This window comes from Schistocerca nitens, chromosome 12, assembly GCF_023898315.1.
Source record: "Schistocerca nitens isolate TAMUIC-IGC-003100 chromosome 12, iqSchNite1.1, whole genome shotgun sequence".
NCBI lineage: Eukaryota > Metazoa > Arthropoda > Insecta > Orthoptera > Acrididae > Schistocerca > Schistocerca nitens.
In genome coordinates, this window is record NC_064625.1 from 150,054,768 (window position 1) to 150,076,294 (window position 21,527).

A 21,527-nucleotide genomic window follows, 5' to 3' on the forward strand; every position below is an offset into this window, starting at 1 on the left:
CGTTGCAGTGCTTGCTATTTTCTTATAAGGAGCCTGTATCCAACATGTGGATGCGAAAATAAGCACATCCGACACACCGCATGTTGTGAAATCTGATTATATTTCTGTAGAATCATTTACCCCTGCAACGTTCAAACACTGACAAGAAAAAGCGTAACGGTTAGGGGTAACTAAACTTAACCTTGGGTTTATCTTGTCAGGACTGCAGCTTGACAGAAAGCTCAATACCTTTCGAACGGTTACACACTGTGACAGAATCAACAAAGTGACTACATTACAATGCTTGACGGCAGCAATGAGCACAACAACAATGCCTGTTATGCATCTCTCGTCCTCTTTCTGAGTATACCCTTCTGAGTGCTTGTTACGTCACCAAATGAACGAGAAGCACATTCTGTGAGTGATATAGTAAAAGTTATTGCTTTAGGGCAAGGGAAGACTTAATTTACAGTAGTTACAAAAAATTATATAAATAGCCATGTAATTTGTAGTGTATATTCTTTGCCGTAATGCATTAGGAGCTATTGTAGTGTTATTGTTTGGTCATCGTTTGATTGAAGTTTATCTAATTGCTGTACTTACAAGGCAACCTCCCCATCGCACCCCCCTCAGATTTAGCTATAAGTTGGAACAGTGGATAGGCCTTGAAAAACTGAACACAGATCAAGTTGTTTGGAACTATGAAAAAAATAAACAAAATATACAAACTGAGTAGTCCACGTGCAACATATGCAACTTCAAGGGTGATGTGCAATCAGGAGCGCCTTGGTCTTGTGGTTAGCGTGAGCAGCTGCGGAATGAGAGGTCATTGGTTCGAGTCCTCTCCAGAGTGAAAAATTTACTTTCTTTATTTTCGCAAAGTTATGATCTGTCCGTTCGTTCATTGACGTCTCTGTTAACTGTAATAAGTTTAGTGTCTGTGTTTTGCGACCGCACCGCAAAACCGTGCGATTAGTAGACGAAAGGACGTGCCTCTCCAATGGAAACTGAAAACATTTCATCGCAAGGTCGTAGGTCAACCGATTCCTCCACAGGAAAACACGTCTGATATATTCTATACGATACTGTTGACGGCATGTGCGTCACATGACAGTAATATGTTGTGGACCCACCTAACTTGTACACTTGGCGAATGGGTAAAAAGATTCTTCTACCTTGCCCGATTTAGGTTTTCTTGTGGATGTGATTATCACTCCCAAAAAAGTGATCGCATCGGACGGACAGATAATAATTGTCTGAAAACTAAAAATTAAAATTTTCAATCGAGGGAAGACTTGAACCAAGGACCTCTCACCCCACAGCTGCTCACGCTAACCACAGGACCACGGCGTTCCTGACTACATATATGTCCTTCAAGTTGCATATGTTACACGTGGACTACTCAGTTCGTATATTTTGCTAATTTTTTTCATAGTTCCACACAACATCTTCCTGTTTTGTCGATTGATCTGTGTTCAGTTTTTCAAGGCCTATCCACTCTGCCAACTTATAACTAAATCTGAGGGGGGTGCGATGGGGAGGTTCCCTTGTTAGTAACTGTTTTTAATTTTTTTACTTCTGATGTTCTTTAAATTTAAATAGTGTATGATATACACGGTATCTGACCATTACATGCACGATCCAAAGGGTCGTGTGAAGGACAGTGGAACAAGCAAATACTCCTAATAAACATAAGTCCAGAATCTAATGGTTTCCCCAATACGATGTGTTATGACTGAGTACATGAACAGTGTCGCTGAGGTTCCAAACTGCAGATATGCAGTCTCCTCGCTAACTTTTGCTATAAAGCTGACGCTGTGATCCAGCAGTCCCCAGTGACGGACACCTCTAGATGGCTGGTTGGTTGGTTGGTTGATGCGACCAAACAGCGAGGTCATCGATCTCATCATATTAGGGAACGTTGGGGAAGGAAGTCGGCCAAAGCGATTTAGGGAAATCACGGAAAACCTAAATCAGGATGGCTGGCCGCGGGTTTGAACCATCGTACTGCCGAAGATAGCTGAACGCTTGCCAGCCGAAATATTGTGGCAAGAAGTCAACGAGATCTGGCTGCAATCCCAAAACCTCAGAATATTCAGTATGCTGGGAGAACTTCAAGAATCAAATGCACATACGAGGTGCGGCTAGAAAAAAACCGGACTGATGCTGGAAAAAACATTTATTTACAATTATTTACAATTTCATGTTATCTCCTTCAATGTACTCTCCTCCTCGGTCTCTACACCGCTCCATACGAATTTTCCACTGTTCATAGCAATGCTGCAGATCATTTTCGGTAAGTCCATACATTACTTCCGTTGCTTTTTCTTTTACTGCTTCAACAGTCTCAAATCTAGTTCCTTTCAAAGCTGACTTGACTTTCGGGAAAAGAAAAAAGTCACAGGGGGCCAAATCAGGTGAGTAGGGTGGATGATCTAAGATGGGAATGTTGTGTTTTGCCAAAAACGTCTTCACTGACAACGCACTGTGAGCTGGGGCATTGTATTGGTGAAGGATCCATGACTTTTTTCTCCACAAATCGTTCCGTTTTCTCCGTACTCGCTCACGTAGGGTAGCCAGGACGCTAATGTAGTAATGCTGATTCACTGTTTGTCCCTCTGGTACCCAATCAATGCGCACAATCCCTTTGATGTCAAAAAAAAAAACAATCATCATTGCCTCGAATTTCGATTTTGACATTCGTGCTTTTTTTTTGTCGTGGATAACCAGTAGTTTTCCAATACATCGATTGGCGTTTAGTTTCGGGATCGTAAGTAAAAAACCACGATTCATCGCAAGTAATAACATTTTGTAAGAAGGTGGGATCACTTTCAATGTTTTCCAGGATGTCAGAACAAATCATTCTTCGGCGTTCCTTCTGTTCAATTGTGAGACACTTTGGAACCATTTTTGAACACACCTTGTTCATGTTGAAACTTTCATGAAGAATCTGCCTAACACTTTCCTTGTCAACTCCTGTTAACTCAGACACTGCTCTGATTGATAAACGGCGATCTTGTCGAACAAGTTTACCGATTTTTTCAATGTTTGCATCAGTTTTTGCTGACAATGGTCTGCCAGTGCGAGTGTCATCACTGGTGTCTTCGCGGCCATCTTTAAATCGTTTAAACCACTCAAACACTTGTGTTCGCGATAAACAATCATCGGCGTACACTTGTTGTAACATTACAAACGTTTCACTTGCAGATTTTCCTAGTTTGAAACAAAATTTGATGTTAACACGCTGTTCTTTCTGTACACTCAACATTTTCCGACGCACAGACAAAACGTCAACTACTTAAAACAGACGCCACGGGCGGACTGAGTGCAGGAGGCAGATGAAACTCGAGCAGTAGGCGGAGCGAGAGTCACGTGACAGGCCACGCGACTTTCAGCCTTATTGCATTCGTTTTATTGTTTCACCAGTACTAGTCCGGTTTTTTTCTAGCCACACCTCGTATGCAGTTGAGGAGAAACACATTAGGTGGTGACCTTCCGTGTTCAGGCAGGCCTTCTCTCATCCTCCCATTGTTGCCCGTTCAAGTTCAAAAGTCCCACGCGTTTCAAGTGCACTGTCTACCATCCACAGTTCGTCCCCAGGGCTCATCGACAGTATCAACAATGCTGGAATACAAGAAAGCTTGTAAATACTCCCACAAAAAAATCCATTGTCTTCAAGTTGGGGGCATGGGAGGCCCCGTTATTGGCGAGCCACGGTTCATACACTTGTTGTCCAAATTTCGTGCTAGCCTTCCATTGCAACAGCGTTGTAATGCTGGCATGACTACATTTGTGCATACGTCATATCGAAGAAAGTATTGGTTTTCAGATCTATGTTTATTAGGATTATATCCACATTTCATTGGTCTCTTTTTGCCCTTGTCATTCGAACCTGCTATAGTCACTGTGTAGTGCAGTATAACAATGTATTATGTGGTTTTCCACATTTTCCACGCACTGTTTGTCGTGCCACTAAGTACTCTTGATTTTCGGTGAGTACGCTTAACAGAATAAGAATTAGTGGTTTCTGTCTGAAAACCTGAAAACATTTTTTTGGAGTGCTAGTGCCTTTCGCATGAAACCGCGGATGCTGTTGCAAGAGAGAGACACCTAGTGGTACAAAGAAAAGTTCCGGATGGAATGGATATATGGTGAGTAGCAACTTTCCTTCTCATAATATTGTTAGTGGTACAATAAAGTATTTCTACGAGTGTAGTGCATTGTATCAGATCACTTACAGCGTTCAAAGCAACAGTTGGCGTGAATATTATACTGCTTGATGAAAGAGGATAGTGCCACGTGGCGTCTTTTATAGTGGCCATACTGAAAAGAACACTGACAGTGAAAGTAAATATGCTTATGTTACTGTAAAGTATACACGAGTTTGCTCTTCTGCTTGTGTACTGAGTAGCTTCGAAAGGAAACCACTGGGCAGTATATAGTTTTCATACAAAATTCAATAAATTTTGGGGCCATTTTTGCGTGTTATTTAGAACTACAATTTGTTTTAGGCTTTATGAAATCATGGAAGTTTCGGCATTTGGGATCGTGTCTTGGAAAAAAGCGAATTTCCTTCTAAATGTAACACATGAAATTATGGGTGGTTGTGAAGTGTATGTTCCAGTGGTTCCATACGAAACCACCTCCCAAAAAACAGTTGATCGTTTAATTTTTGCCCATTTCTTCTCGTACTCAACATAAAGGTTACTTTTGTAAAAAAATTTAAAATTATGTTCCAAAATGAAACCACCTCCTTAAAACAATTTAGTGTTTACTTTTTGTCAGTTTCTTTATGACTCGATTCTTAGTATGATAATGAAGGTTAATTTTGTGAAAAATTTTAAAATGGTGGGACTGTAATGGTGGCGTGAGGGTAAAGCATGTCAGCGACAGCCATCCTATATCATTATTCACTGTATATGTCTTCTGGATGCGCCACCTGCAGACGAGCTTGAAAACGCTAGAAAACTAGTATATGAAAATAAACAACTACGAGGGTTGGAACTTAAATAGTGGCAACTATTTATTCACAACCGATACAAAAGAGTTACGTGTTTTCACCTGTTACTGTCCTTCAAAGTAGTCACTAGTGATGTGTAGAACCCGTTGTCAGTGATGTGGAAGGCGTAGTATACCGTTAGCAGAGCCTGCTCTGTTGATAGTGCGAATGGAGCGGTCTAAAGTTATGGTGATTGTCATGTATGGATGTGATGGTGTTATCCTAACGCATTACGTTCTTCCACGGAAGACCGTCAATGCACAGTATTACTGTTCGTTTCTGGAGCATCACCTGCGACCAGCTTTGCGAAAGAAGCGGCGGCACTTTCTGCGCAACCCACCCATCATTCTGCACGACAATGCGGGGGCGCATACAGCGCAAGCTGTGGCTGCTCTGTTCGGTCGATGGGACTGGGAAGTACTGTACCATCCACCATACTCCCCGGACTTCAGCCCTTGTGACTTTGATTTGATTCCGAAGGTGAAGGAACCACTTGGTGGCATTCGCTTCAGAACTGTTCCAGAGATTCGACAGGCAGTAGACCGCTCCATTCACACCATCAACAGAACAGGCTCTCCAGAATGAGATTTTCACTCTGCAGCGGAGTGTGCGCTGATATGAAACTTCCTGGCAGATTAAAACTGTGCGCCCGACCGAAACTCGAACTCGGGACCTTTGCCTCTCGCGGGCAGTAGAGCACTTGCCCGCGAAAGGCAAAGGTCCCGAGTTCGAGTCTCGGTCGGGCACACAGTTTTAATCTGCCAGGAAGTTTCAGAACAGGCTGTGCTAACGGTATTCTACGCCTTCCACATCACTGACAACGGGTTCTGCACAACGCTGGTGACCGCTTGGAAGGACAGTAACAGGTGCAAACAAGTAACTCTTTTGTATCGGGTGTGAATAAATACGTGCCACTATTTAAGTCCCAACCCTCGTATTTCATAAGTGGCTCTTCGCACTTCCCTGTATTTATTTACCAATAATGCACAGTCGCATATTGCATACTATCCATGATTTGTTATGAGCAGCATCGCTGTTAACAGTATGACTTTGCTGACAGTGTCTCCTATTTTACACCATATTTTAAACATGCGTGACGATGCGAAGGTAATTTCGTGTGTATTTTTTGACGTGTCACTATGCACGTTTGAAAACAAATCTGATGATCGTCTTCGTCGACCAAACCTGTGGTTTAAGTAGCAAACAATTTTGTAATCATAGACGGACATAAAATAAATTTATTCTAGATGATGGAAAAACTTAATAAGATGTTTTGTTCTGAGTGTCGTGTTTCGCGCACGCTGAGCACTTTGCTCATGTGAAGCGGCAGTGTTCCGCCATTGTGCTCAGTCATTACGAGTGGCTGTCGCACAGGGGTGGCGGACCGGAGGGGGTGGGTCGTTCTCGGCTCGGATGTCGGCATTAAACGCGAGGGCGCCATGGCTGCCGAGCATTATGCGCGGTCAGCAGGCGGGGCCGGGGGCCCGGGGCTTCCCCCGGGGCAGGCTGCTGGGACTCGGGCTGCGCCGATTATTAACGGGACAGGCGACGCCCCGCGCGGCTTTTGTGCGCCCGCTGCAGTTACCGGCGTTTATCTGAATTAATTCCTGCCGGTCACCGCCGGTACACTCTGGAGCACCTTAGGGTGGGTCCAGTCCGCACAAGTACTGCCTGAGGACGGCTCGTACAGTAAAGGCCGGAACGCAACGACGCGAGGAACTATTAGAACAGGACCAACGGCTGTAAATTTCTTCCTTTTCCGGAACACAGTCGAGAGTTGGTCATTAGACCCTCCGCTATACGGATTCGCGATAATCCGGATTCTTAACCGCGAGCAATATGTTTGTAGTCTAGTCCGTGAGTCCAGTGACATACCGCGCTAACACTACCTGCTTATCTACATCTACATCTACGGATGGTGTTTCGGCTGCGTAGATAGCTTCCGGTTTGATTGCCCTCTATAGTGTCCTGTTACCGAATTCTTTGAGAGGAACTTTCTGTTGTACAAGGCATCAGATAATTATGATGGAGATACATAGCATTCACGCACCGTTCTCTCCAAAGTAGGCCACAAAACCTGAACAAAGTCGAATTCTGGTGACTGTGGACAATGTGAGCTGCATGAACAGGGTACGTGTCCACTTTGAACACAGCATCACCATTGGGGAACAATATGTGACCTCCCAGGGTAATCATGGGGATGGATGGAACACCACGATATTGGTACCAAAACTGTAAACGAACCTACATCTACATCTACATTTATACTCCGCAAGCCACCCAACGGTGTATGGCGCAGGGCACTTTACGTGCCACTGTCATTACCTCCCTTTCCTGTTCCAGTCGCGTATGGTTCGCGGGAAGAACGACTGCCGGAAAGCCTCCGTGCGCGCTCGAATCTCTCTAATTTTACATTCCTGATCTCCTCCGGAGGTATAAGTAGGGGCAAGCAATATATTCGATACTTACGCGCACGTTTCCTTATTATTTGAGTTACGCGGCCTCTATACCGTATACCGTCAATAGTATTGCGCAATAATAGTGCGCAATATTATTGACGTTCTCCCTGCATTGCTCAACAATACTCTCTGTAACAATTTTGTAGCTCGGACTGTTGACGATAAAGACGCTGCTGTTGTGATAATTGCTCTACTTTGATGCAAGCAAAAAAATGTGGACGAAAAATTGGGGCAAGAAGCATCAAAGATCACTCACGAAAATTTGCTGACGAAAATGAGGTTGCGATAAAAACACGATTATCATAAATTTTTGTGTGGTGACGGCCCAACATCTGATACATTATTGGAAATGGTTATCAACATGAGTCGTGCATGGATGTCAAAAATGTTCGTAAGTGGTGTAGGGAGTTTGCAGCTGGTCGCACCGAAATTCACGACGAACAAAGGAGTGGGAGGCCGTCAATATCTGAGGAGACAGTGTTGAAGGTTGAGCAAAGCATGCGTTAAGATCGGCTGATCACCCTGTATGATCTCTGCACGTTGGTTCCTGAGGTTTCCCGAAGCACCGCTCACAGAATTTTAACGGAAACGTTGAAATACCGGAAGGTGTGCGCAAGATGGGTCCCACGCATGCTGACTGAGGGCCACATGCGGCAACGAGTTGATGCTTCCCGCGCATTTCTTGACCCCCTCCTCAGCCGAACAGGACAACTTTCTGGACTCAGTTGTCACGGGTGACGAAACCTGGGCGGACCACTTTACACCTGAGACCAAGCAACCATCACGCCAGTGGCGGCATCCTTCTTCACCGAAGCCGCGGAAATTCAAACAAACACAGTCTGCCGGTTAAGTCGTGAGAACCGTTTTTTGGGATCGGAAAGGGGTATTGTTGGTCGACTTTATGCCCACTGGGACCACAATTAACGCTGACAGGCACTTGAGACTCTGAAAAAACTCAAACGGGCAATTCAGAACCGGAGAAGAGGAATGTTGAGCAAGGATGTACACATTGTCCATGACAACGCTCGCCCACACATCGCTTGGCAAACCGTTGCTCTCCTGCAACAGTTTCAGTGGAACATAATCACCCACCCACCCTGTAGTGCTGACTTGGCGCCCAGTGACTATCACCTATTCCCTAAGTTAAAAGAATATTTGGCCGGAATGCGACTCAGCTCCGACGACGAGGTGAAAGAAGAGGTTCATAACTTTCTGAACAGCATGGCGGCGAGCTAGTATGACATGGGCGTACAGAAACTGCCATAGCGTCTACACACATGCATCGACAGAATTGGTGAGTATGTCGGAATATAGCTAAATGTTCAAGCTGTAAACTGATGTGAACCATTGTAGAAATAAACAGGTCTATGTACTTATAAAAAATAGACCTTACTTCTGGGAATACCCTCGTACTTCGAAGTCTTCACACGTAGGTATTTGCGCCCCCTTCGTACCACTCCCTCTTGGAAACTGGTGTATGGTGTTTTCATTCATCACAAAATTCTTATACGCTTCTAGACTGATTTCCCATGCTTCCGCTAAACTTCTCGTTCAGTAAAATGTGGCACCACATGGCTGATCTCAGTGAGACAATATTACGGCTTTAGCAATTGGTGTCTAAGTGTGTCGAAGTAATGTTTGTGTAACAAATACCGAGTGATAACCGACAGTTCTCTGGGATATAATGTTTTTGAATCAAAACTGATCAACTCTTACACAACGAAAATTTAGATGTTAGTGTCTTCTCCTTCCCCCCTCATTGGTTAAATTTACTCGGACGCTCAAATCCGCATGATCAAAAAACAAAATACTGTAATGAGAGACGTCAGTCCATCAAGTCAGCGTTTACCTATTATGTTAACCCCACCTTGCTACAGGCAATTCTTTCGAAGACTCTAACTCAAGAAGTGTAATGTCACCCTAAAGTATTTGATACATAGTTACAGAAACTTGTCATTAAACGTGGACTAAACGATTATTTGCTGGTAGGGAACGTTTACAAACACATGCACACACACATCCATATATACTTTATTTATAATTTTGCATTAATTTAAAAAAAATAGTCCTTTGTGGTCTTTCCTTGTATTTTATGAGCAACAGATCATACGACTGATTCTTAATATTTCTATTTTTGTACTCGTCTGCCCTGACATCCCATAATCCTGGCAGTTATTTATACATTTCGATGCATTCTAGTCATAACGTTCTTCCGTGTAGTTTTGAACTAATTTTCAACACCATAACGACAACGAACACAAACATATCCAATCTCTCAATCTCAAACATACACCTAATTTAGCTGCAAGGTGTTGCCACACCTGCATTTTACAATTTATGGGGTAAAGTCCCTGACTCTGTGGCCAAAATCGAGAAGATTCGGCAGTCTTAGTAAACAATATATACAGGGTTATTACAAATGATTGAAGCGATTTCAAAGCTCTACAATAAATTTATCATTTGAGATATTTTCACAATGCTTTGCACACACATACAAAAACTCAAAAAGTTTTTTTAGGCGTTCACAAATGTTCGATATGTGCCCCTTTAGTGATTCGGCAGACATCAAGCCGATAATCAAGTTCCTCCCACACTCGGCGCAGCATGTCCCCATCAATGAGTTCGAAAGCATCGTTGATGTGAGCTCGCAGTTCTGGCACGTTTCTTGATAGAGGAGGTTTAAACACTGAATCTTTCACATAACCCCACAGAAAGAAATCGCATGGGGTTAAGTCGGGAGAGCGTGGAGGCCATGACATGAATTGCTGATCATGATCTCCACCACGACCGATCCATCGGTTTTCCAATCTCCTGTTTAAGAAATGCCGAACATCATGATGGAAGTGCGGTGGAGCACTATCCTGTTGAAAGATTAAGTCGGCGCTGTCGGTCTCCAGTTGTGGCATGAGCCAATTTTCCAGCATGTCCAGATACACGTGTCCTGTAACGTTTTTTTCGCAGAAGAAAAAGGGGCCGTAAACTTTAAACCGTGAGATTGCACAAAACACGTTAACTTTTGGTGAATTGCGAATTTGCTGCACGAATGCGTGAGGATTCTCTACCGCCCAGATTCGCACATTGTGTCTGTTCAGTTCACCATTAAGAAAAAATGTTGCTTCATCACCGAAAACAAGTTTCGCACTGAACGCATCCTCTTCCATGAGCTGTTGCAACCGCGCCGAAAATTCAAAGCATTTGACTTTGTCATCCGGTGTCAGGGCTTGTAGCAATTGTAAACGGTAAGGCTTCTGCTTTAGCCTTTTCCGTAAGATTTTCCAAACCGTCGGCTGTGGTACGTTTAGCTCCCTGCTTGCTTCATTCGTCGACTTCCGCGGGCTACGCGTGAAACTTGTCCGCACGCGTTCAACCGTTTCTTCGCTCACTGCAGGCCGACCCGTTGATTTCCCCTTACGGAGGCATCCAGAAGCTTTAAACTGCGCATACCATCGCCGAATGGAGTTAGCAGTTGGTGGATCTTCGTTGAACTTCGTCCCGAAGTGTCGTTGCACTGTTATGACTGACTGATGTGAGTGCATTTCAAGCACGACATACGCTTTCTCGGCTCCTGTCGCCATTTTGTCTCACTGCGCTCTCGAGCGCTCTGGAGGCAGAAACCTGAAGTGCGGCTTCAGCCGAACAAAACTTTATGAGTTTTTCTACGTATCTGTAGTGTGTCGTGACCATATGTCAATGAATGGAGCTACAGTGAATTTATGAAATCGCTTTAATCATTTGTAATAGCCCTGTAATATCATATGACGGGGAGCATGTACATTTAAAGGCTAAAAAATATTTTCTTGGGCGACAATATTTCTGGGGGTGGATTTGTTCCTGGGTGGGGGGGATGACATCATGCATCATGTTACAGAACTTGAGACAATGAATTATATCACATGACACGAGTACTGATACTAACCAATAAAAACCGCGTATTTGTCAAAGTGTTTTGATTTAAATGTTATTGAAACTGCCAGGTAAGTCGAAAAGATAGTTCCCTTGTTTTGCACCCCTATCTCTGGGCAGGACATTTTCGCCTTTTCTTGTTTTATGACAGGAGCATTTTTCATTCTGGTGACAAATATGTACAAGGATCAAAGATGGGGGCTATTGAAGACGACGTTGACAGAAATAGTTTACACGAAGAGATCCATACACTAAATAATAATTTGTAGGAATTACGAAGTCAAGCTTCTACGTCCACAAACTCTTTTTTGTGGAAAACTTCTTTAAAGGAGAAGACGCGCCTAACATATAAACAAATTAGCGAAAGGATACTGGGGGTTCCACAAAAGCAATCCCTATGTGGAAAGAGTCTTCAGTCACACGAATCATTTATGGTCTGACGACACGAAGAAACTGATTCTCGATGTGGTAAAAGTAGAATTATGCATTTGTCGTAATTTGAATTTCGCAGCATGCAACGATTTTTACAAAAAATTACAGGTAGCAAAAATTTGTCCAAAGCTGTAACTAGCAATAATAAATGTAATTTTAAATCTTTACTAAGTTTTTTATTGTATTGACCCTCAGCCCTTAGCTCAGCATATCCGTTCACTAGGCAGTGTTCGGTAATTTTGTCAGTTTAATCTGGCAGCCATTTGTGTACCAGGACTACTGCCACGTACTTCTAAACAAGCAAAAATTGATGCTTCATTGGAGATTGAAACTGTGTGCCGAATCGGGAGTCGACCCGAGGACCTTTGCCTTTGGTAGACTGTTAGAACTGGAAGGTAGGAGAGGAGGTATCGCGGAAGTAAAGCTGAGAGGGCGGGTCGCGCATTGTGCTCGGATAGCTCAGTTGGCACAGCACTTGCCCCGCAAAAGGCAAAGCTCCGGAGTTCGAGTCCCAGTAGGGTCTCAGTTTTAATTTGGTAGGAGGTTTCGTATTAGCGCACGCTACACTGCAGAGTGAAAGTCCATTCTGCAAGCATACCTCAGGCTGTGGCTAAGCTATGTCTCCGCAATATCCTTTCTTCTAGGGCAGGGCTTAATAACTGGCCGGTTTTGAGCGCGAGTACTCGCGTCTGCTCAGGCACGTGCTCGCGAGCAGCTGCAAGGTCGCGGAGTAGGGAGGGAGGGGAGGGAAGGGAAATGCGCGCGCACGTTTGAATAGGGCCGCAGCGTGCCTATTGAATTCGCGCCGACTGTGTAACGTTTAAAGTACTACGATCAGCTCTTAACAGTCACTTCGCTGGTTAAGAATCATGTGAAGTCGCCGTTGTGTAACCCCAACCATGCTTTCGCAGTTCAACCCCCATTGGGGGGAATTGTATCTGTTTACAGAAAAAGATGGTGTTGCAAAATGTTTAGTATGTCACAAAACGCTGAATTCTTTTACGAAATTTAATTTGCAGCGACATTATATGTCGTACCACGCGAAAGACTACGGACGTGGAAAATGTGGTTGACCAGATCGTCACAGGAAGTTATTAAACTTAAAAGGAAGCTATCCGAAGAAGATCTGGACGACGAAGAAAAATCAACTGAGGCAGCTCTCAGAGTGGGTTACAAAATTGCTTTGCTTTTAGCAAAATCCCTGCGGCCCTTAACTGATGGCGATTTAATAAAGAAATGTTTGGTAGTTGCAGCGGAACATTTGTGTCCATCTCAAGTTGAACAGTTTCGGATTGTGCCATTATCTAACATGACCATTATGCGTCGCATACAGGACATGGCAGATGACGTCCAGAGCCAGCTTGCAAATATCTGTAAAGATTTTATGGCGTATTCTCTAGCTCTGGACGAAAGTGTTGATATCACTGGAACAGCGCAGCTTGCTATATTTATTAGAGGTGTTAATAGAGATCTTCAGGTGAGGGAGGATGGTTCAAATGGCTCTGAGCACTATGGGACTTAACTTCTGAGGTCGTCAGTCCCCTAGAACTTAGAACTACTTAAACCTAACTAACCTAAGGACATCACACACATCCATGCCCGAGGCAGGATTCGAACCTGCGACCGTAGTGGTCGCGCGGTTCCAGACTGTAGCGGGTGAGGGAGTAGCCATGTAGTAGCCATGAAGAACACTACAACCGGAGGTGATATTTTAAGTAGTGTTGAGGAAAGTGTTGAAAATATAGGATTGTCGTGGAATTCTTTAGTTTCAGTGTCTACAGATGGTAGAGGCATACACTAAGCTAATAAAATTATGTGGCACGTGTACATTCTCCTTTATTTGTTTCATTTGTCGCAGTAATAATTCGTGAGTGATATCCCTGCAGGTGGCCGCGGATTTACATCGGCTGGCGGCAGCTGTTGTGTACCCCACGTGACTCTCCCCACTCTCCGCTCTGGTCCGGTAGTGGGGGTAGCGTGCTCGCGCTGCTCCGTGCTCGCGCCTTGCTGCTCACAGCTTGCTCCGCGAGCACCTATGTTGTGAAGCCCTGTTCTAGGGTGCTAGTTATGCAAGGTACTGCGTGGTTATTATTAACGTGCAGCTACTCCAGTGTAATCTGTAACTATCGTATTGCTGCAAAACTTCGGAGATACGCTAATACGTTTACGCAGAATCGATTTACACTGCAAAAAAACTAGTTCCCACTTTGCCCACCAGGTGCAAATCTCGCGCTGTACAGCATATTTTCGATATCTCCAGTGCTCGTATTGGACAAACTGTGTAAGCGACAGTTAACAATCAAATGAAAATTACGCCTTTTTCACTTGTTTGACCTTTTCTACCCAAGCCCCGTTCCTGACCCATTACATATCGAAATATTATGTTAGGATTCACAGCACCAGATATGCACCTGGTGGCCAAAATTGGAACAAATTTTTCCCCAGTGTATATCAATTCCGCGTTAACGCATCAGAGTATGTATCAAGTTTCGCTGTAGAACGATGATTACAGTCTCCACTGGACCTCAGTGGATAGCTGCACTTTAATTGCCGGCCCTTGTGGCCGAGCGGTTCTAGGCGCTTCAGTCTGGAACCGCGTGACCGCTACGGTCGCAGGTTCGAATCCTGCCTCGGGCATGGATGTGTGTGATGTCCTTAGTTAGGTTTATGTAGTTCTAGGCGACTGATGACCTCAGATGTTAAGTCCCATAGCGCTCACAGCCATTTGAACCATTTGCACTTTAATTGTAATCTCCAGGTATGCAGATCTGTGAAGTCTGGAAGGTAGGAGATGTACTGGCAGAAGTAAAGCTGTGAGGGGTCGCCAGTTGTGCTGCTGCAGGATAAAAGTTAACGCACATTACCAGAACTTTACCAAATGCGACAAAGCCTGCTGACTTCTCCAACCAAGACGCCAAATCTTACCCAGTTCGAGAAGAAATGCCACAAACTGGCTAAAGAACCATTCCATATATCGTGCACTTCTGTGCATCATCAGAAGTTATGGTGGTATCACCGCCAGACACCACACTTGCTAACAAGGGAACCTCCCTATCGCACCCCCCTCAGATTTAGTTATAACTTGACACAGTGGATAGGCCTTGATAAACTGAACACAGATCAATTGAGAAAACAGGAAGAAGTTGTGTGGAACTGTGAAAAAATAAGCAAAATATACGAACTGAGTAGTCCATGGGACACATAGGCAACATCAAGGAGGACGTGGGCTCAGCAGTGCCGTGGTCACGTGGTAGCGTGAGCAGCTGCAGAAAGAGAGGTCCTTGGTTCAAGTCTTCCCACGAGTGAAAATTTTACTTTCTTTATTTTTGCATAGTTATTATCTGTCCGTTCGTTCATTGACGTCTCTGTTCACTGTAATAAGTTTAGTGTCTGTGTTTTGCGACCGTATCGCAAAACCGTGCGATTAGTAGACGAAAGGACGTGCCTCTCCAATCGGAACCGAAAACATTCGATCGCAAGGTCATAGGTCAACCGACTCCTCCACAGGAAAACATATCTGATATATTCTATACGACACTGGTGACGGCATGTGCGTCACATGACAGGAATATGTTGTCGACCCACCTAACTTGTACACTTGGCGAATGGGTAAAAAGATTCTTCTACCTTGCCCGATTTAGGTTTTCTTGTGGATGTGATAATCACTCCCAAAAAAGTGATGAAAACATAAGAGTTTGTCACATAAACTGAAAATAAAAAATTAAAGTTTTCACTCGATGTAAGATTTGAACCAAGAACCTTTCGCTCCGCAACTGCTCACGTTACCACGAGACCACGGCGCTCCTGTGGTCTGTGTCCTTGATATTACCTATCTTCCCATGAACTACTCAGTTTGTATATTTTGCTTATTTTTTCACAGTTCCACACAACTTCTTCCTCTTTTCTCAATTGATCTGTGTTCGGTTTTTCAAGGCCTATCCACTGTGCCAACTTATAACTAAATCTGAGGGGGGTGCGATGGGGAGGTTCCCTTGTAAGTGGTAGCTTTAAATCGGCCGCGGTCCATTAGTACATGCCGGACCCGCGTGTCGCCACTGTCAGTGATCGCAGACCGAGCGCCACCACACGGCAGGTCTCGAGAGACTGACTAGCACTCGCCCCAGTTGTACGGACGACGTAGCTAGCGATGCACACTGACGAAGCCTCGCTCATTTGCAGAGCAGGTAGAATAGCCTTCAGCTAAGTCAATGGCTACGACCTAGCAAGGCGCCATTAGCATTACATAGCTTGTATCTAAATTGTCTCACTTGTATCGTCAAGAGCGATGTACCACAAGGATGGATTAAAGTTAAGTATTCCAGCAGCTACGTACTTTTCTTTATAGCATTCATTACGTATCCTAGCCTGCGTGAGTTAACGCGTGCCTTTCGGCTACTTCCGAGTGGCGTGGCTGTCTTGTTACGCCACAACAGTTATCACGGATAAAAAATTACAAGCGAAGTTAAACGGACTTTAAATAAAACAGTTTCGTAAAATCGGGTGTGAATAGAAGTGCAGTTTTATAACGGGAATTACCTTCAAGAACACAGGAGACTGCCAAAACAAACAATGGAAATAATGCCGAGTACTATGCTGATGACCATCCTCTCCATTGAAACTGTGCGTTCTATGACAGCCAGAATAAAAGAAAGGACTACGCAGAGATTGTTTGCTGATTAACAATACGTTACGAAGTTTTTCTTGAACTGTCGGTAGACTCATTTTATTATTAGAATTTAGTGTGAAAGGTCGTTCCCTACGTACTGATGTATGATCTCGTATTTTGTACAGTTATGCCAATAAAGTAGCTCTGAGGGATGAAGTAGTGAAGGTAGCAGAGGATCAAGTAGGTAAAAAGACGAGGGCTAATAGAAATCCTTGGGTAACAGAAGAAATATTGAATTTAATTGATGAAAGGAGAAAATATAAAAATGCAGTAAATGAAGCAGGCAAAAAGGAATACAAACGTCTCAAAAATGAGATCAACAGGAAGTGCAAAATGGCTAAGCAGGGATGGCTAGAGGACAAATGTAAGGATGTAGAGGCTTGTCTCACTAGGGGTTAGATAGATAATGCCTACAGGAAAATTAAAGAGACCTTTGGAGAGAAGAGAACCACTTGTATGAATATCAAGAGCTCAGATGGCAACCCAGTTCTAAGCAAAGAATGGAAGGCAGAAAGAGGAGTATATAGAGGGTTTATACAAGGGCGATGTACTTGAGGTCAATATTATGGAAATGGATGTAGATGAAGATGAAATGGGAGATAAGATACTGCGTGAAGAGTTTGACAGAGCACTGAAACACCTGAGTCGAAACAAGGCCCCGGGAGTAGACAACATTCCATTAGAACTACTGATGGCCTTGGGAGAGCCAGTCATGACAAAACTCTACCATCTGGTGAGAAAGATGTATGAGGCAGGCGAAATACCCACAGACTTCAAGAAGAATATAATAATTCCAATCCCAAAGAAAGCAGGTGTTGACAGATGTGAAAATTACCGAAATATCAGTTTAATAAGTCACAGCTGCAAAATACTAACGCGAATTCTTTACAGACAATGGAAAAACTGGTAGAAGCGGACCTCGGGGAAGATCAGTTTGGATTACGTATGTCGTGTGGCTAGGGCCTCCCGTCGGGTAGGCCGTTCGCCTGGTGCAGGTCTTTCGATTTGACGCCACTTCGGCGACCTGCGCGTCGATGGGGATCAAATGATGATGATTAGGACAACACAACACCCAGTCCCTGAGCGGAGAAAATCTCTCACCCAGCCGGGAATCGAACCCGGGCCCTTAGGATTGACATTCCGTCACGCTGACCACCCAGCTACCGGGGGCGGACTGGATTACGTAGAAATGTTGGAACACGTGAGGCAATACTAACCTTACGACTTATCTTAGAAGAAAGATTAAGAAAAGACAAACCTACGTTTCTAGCATTTGTAGACTTAGAGAAAGCTTTTGACAATGTTAACTGGAATACTCTCTTTCAAGTTCTGAAGGTGGCAGGGGTAAAATACAGGGAGCGAAAGGCTATTTACAATTTGTATAGAAACCAGATGGCAGTTATAAGAGTCGAGGGGCATGAAAGGGAAGCAGTGGTTGGGAAAGGAGTGAGACAGGGTTGTAGGCTCTCCCCGATGTTATTCAATCTGTATATTGTGCAAGCAGTAAAGGAAACAAAAGAAAAATTCGGAGTAGCTATTAAAATCTAGGGAGAAGAAATAAAAACTTTGAGGTTCGCCGATGACATTGTAATTCTGTCAGAGACAGCAAAGGACTTGGAAGAGCAGTTGAACGGAATGGACAGTGTCTTGAAAGGAGGATATAAGATGAACATCAACAAAAGCAAAACGAGGATAATGGAATGTAGTCAAATTAAATCGGGTGATGCTGAGGGGATTAGATTAGGAAATGAGACACTTAAAGTAGTAAAGGAGTTTTGCTATTTAGGGAGTAAAATAACTGATGATGGTCGAAGTAGAGAGGATATAAAATGTAGAATCGCAATGGCAAGGAAATCGTTTCTGAAGAAGAGAAATTTGTTAACATCGAGTATAGATTTAAGTGTCAGGAAGTCGTTTCTGAAAGTATTTGTATGGAGTGTAGCCATGTATGGAAGTGAAACATGGACAATAACCAGTTTGGACAAGAAGAGAATAGAAGCTTTTGAAATGTGGTGCTACAGAAGAATGCTGAAGATGAGGTGGGTAGATCACGTAACTCATGAGGAGGTATTGAATAGGATTGGGGAGAAGAGAAGTTTCTGGCACAACTTGACTAGAAGAAGGGATCGGTTGGTAGGACATGTTTTGTGGCATCAAGGGATCACAAATTTAGCATTGGAGGGCAGCGTGGAGGGTAAAAATCGTAGAGGGAGACCAAGAGATCAATACACTAAGCAGATTCAGAAGGATGTAGGTTGCAGTAGGTACTGGGAGATGAAGAAGCTTGCACAGGATAGAGTAGCATGGAGAGCTGCATCAAACCAGTCTCAGGACTGAAGACCACAACAACAACAACAATGCCAATAAATACGTTGTGTAATAAAAAGAGTCGACAGAGCATTTCTCCGCGAAAGGTAAAGGTCACAGGTTCGAGTCCCAGCCCGGCACACAGTTTTAATCTCCATGAAGTTGCATATCAGCATACACTCCGCTGCAGATACTGAAAGCAGAAATTAAATGCGTAAAGTTTTTTTACAGGTGCTAATTAAAGCATTATGACTTTCTTTTTGGAATGCACTGAACTTCTCTTGCCGCTGTGAGAGTCATAACAACAGCTGATTTCAAAATTGTAACGTAGTGGAATAATTGGCACCGAAATTAAATCTGTTAAAGGAGTCGAAAAATATGGGTCGGGAATACTTATGGAACAGCAATACATTTCTCCACTTTGTACTTAACGAATGTCTTCTTCAGATATCGTTAATGGCTGCGAAAATAGTTTTGCGTTACAGCTTACGTGGTTCGTCCAGCTGAATTAGGAACAACTGACGGTCACTCGACAACAGAACGCGATACAGAAAACGTCACGAAACAAAAAAAAAACGCAAACATCGATACTTCCGAGCGAACGGGCAAATTTGCCTTCCTAGCTTTGTCGAATCGACAACGATTTCGCAAACGGTCCCGCTGTATCTGCTTTGGCGCGGCAAACGAGCCCCGCCAGCCACGAAACGTGCAGTGGTGCGCCATCTATTGCAGTGGTGCCCTAGTTGCAGGTAACACCGCCAGATGGCGGCGACCCGGATGATGAGTCAGCGCTGCGCGCAGCGACAAATGAATGCGGCCGCACGGACACGTCATTACGCGCACAGCACCAAATGGAACGCGCCCGGCGTTTTACAAGCGCTGCGGGCCGACCGCCATAACGGCCCGCGACGAGTTCATTCCCGCCGATCGTATCGTCCACACGAGGACGAACAGTCGCTCCATTTATAAACAGGTTTTTCAGAGACAACTACCAATCACAATTCTTCATCAATTTGCTAAAACTGTTCAATATTGTCTCACGTTACGAGCAATAAAAAAGGCAATAAAATTTACCAGGCGCACTGTGGGTTCCGTACAAAATTATGTATGTGGACAATTCATCCATTTCGGGATTCGAGAATCTCGACAATTTTGCCTCTTATCGACAATGATACTGGCAAAATTCGGTCCCACGGATTCCAAGATTTTCGAGAATGTTTTCAATAATCTAAATGTGACATAAAGTCACGCAGGACGCAGAGGACTATTTTAGTAATTAGTAGTTCTCCGTTCACGCTGACTGGGTCGCAATAGTAAAAGCCAGACATCATGCAAGAAATGACTTCACTGATCATATGACGCGTTTCAGAATTCATCCCATCATCATACATCCAGACGCGATTACTTCATGTTTGTCTGCGAATGTTTGTTTCACATAGAACTTTAAATGCCTTAACTACGTGCATTCCGAAACGCGTCATGTGAGCATCCTTTCCGAATTTTACGACGAAGGAATTTCCAAGCTCGTCCATCGCTACGATAAGTGCCTTAATTTAAATGGCAACTATGTAGAAAAGTAGTATTTAAGTGTGGCTTTCATCTGTATATAAAAAAAAATTTCCAATACTTTATTTATTTTTAATTCCAAAACGTAATGTACTTTGTGGATAGCCCTCGTAATTTTTTATTAGACATTGTGTCTTAACAGTGAAATTTGATAATTGTTCCTTATTGGCAACCTTATTTTCAATTGGTTCCAAATAAAGCGTACGCGATAAAAAAACTGAACAACCAACGAAAACTGTGTAAGGCCCCGTCCACGCCGAATTCTGCATTTCCCTAGCTCCCATGTTTCAGTGTGTTCTCTAAACTAAAAAGTGGGCATGAGATTTTCATTGTTCCGACCTCCCCACCACCCCTAAATGAGATTTTGCAGGACACCCCGCCCCACCCCCACTGCCTCCCATTTTTCGTAATTAATGGACGTCTCCTTATACACCTCTTCCTTCTGCGGACAACCAATAACATATTCTTAGGCATGAAGCTTTTACACCTACGCGTATTCGCGTTAAATGTTTTTAAGGTTCCGTGCCTCATGCGGTAAAAACGGGACCTTTACAGGACCGCTTTGTTGTACGTCTGTACAATCGACTGCTCAACTATGACGTGCATTGCGGTTCAGCAAGGAGCTGCCTGCGCACAATCAGATTTATGACTGGCATGCAGAACTTTAGGAAGCTGTTGGCCACGCACGTCTGTCGAAAATGTCGAACGTATCCGAGATGCGTTGACACGGGGCCCTCGGAAGTCCATATAGGAACTTCAGCTTCCTCAGACAATGGTGTGGCGTGTTACAAAACGACGCATGCACATGAAGCCTTACAAATTGCAGTTACTGCAGTAACTGCGTACCGGCGACCGAAACAGAAGGCATGAATTTTGAATTTCACTTCTGCAGCATACGAGGTGTGGCTAGAAAAAAACCGGACTAGTACTGGTGAAACAATAAAACGGATGCAATAAGGCTGAAAGTCGCGTGGCCTGTCACGTGACTCTCGCTCCGCCTACTGCTCGAGTTTCATCTGCCTCCTGCACTCAGTCTGCCCGTGGCGTCTGTTTTAAGTAGTTGACGTTTTGTCTGTGCGTCGGAAAATGTTGAGTGTACAGAAAGAACAGCGTGTTAACATCAAATTTTGTTTCAAACTAGGAAAATCTGCAAGTGAAACGTTTGTAATGTTACAACAAGTGTACGGCGATGATTGTTTATCGCGAACACAAGTGT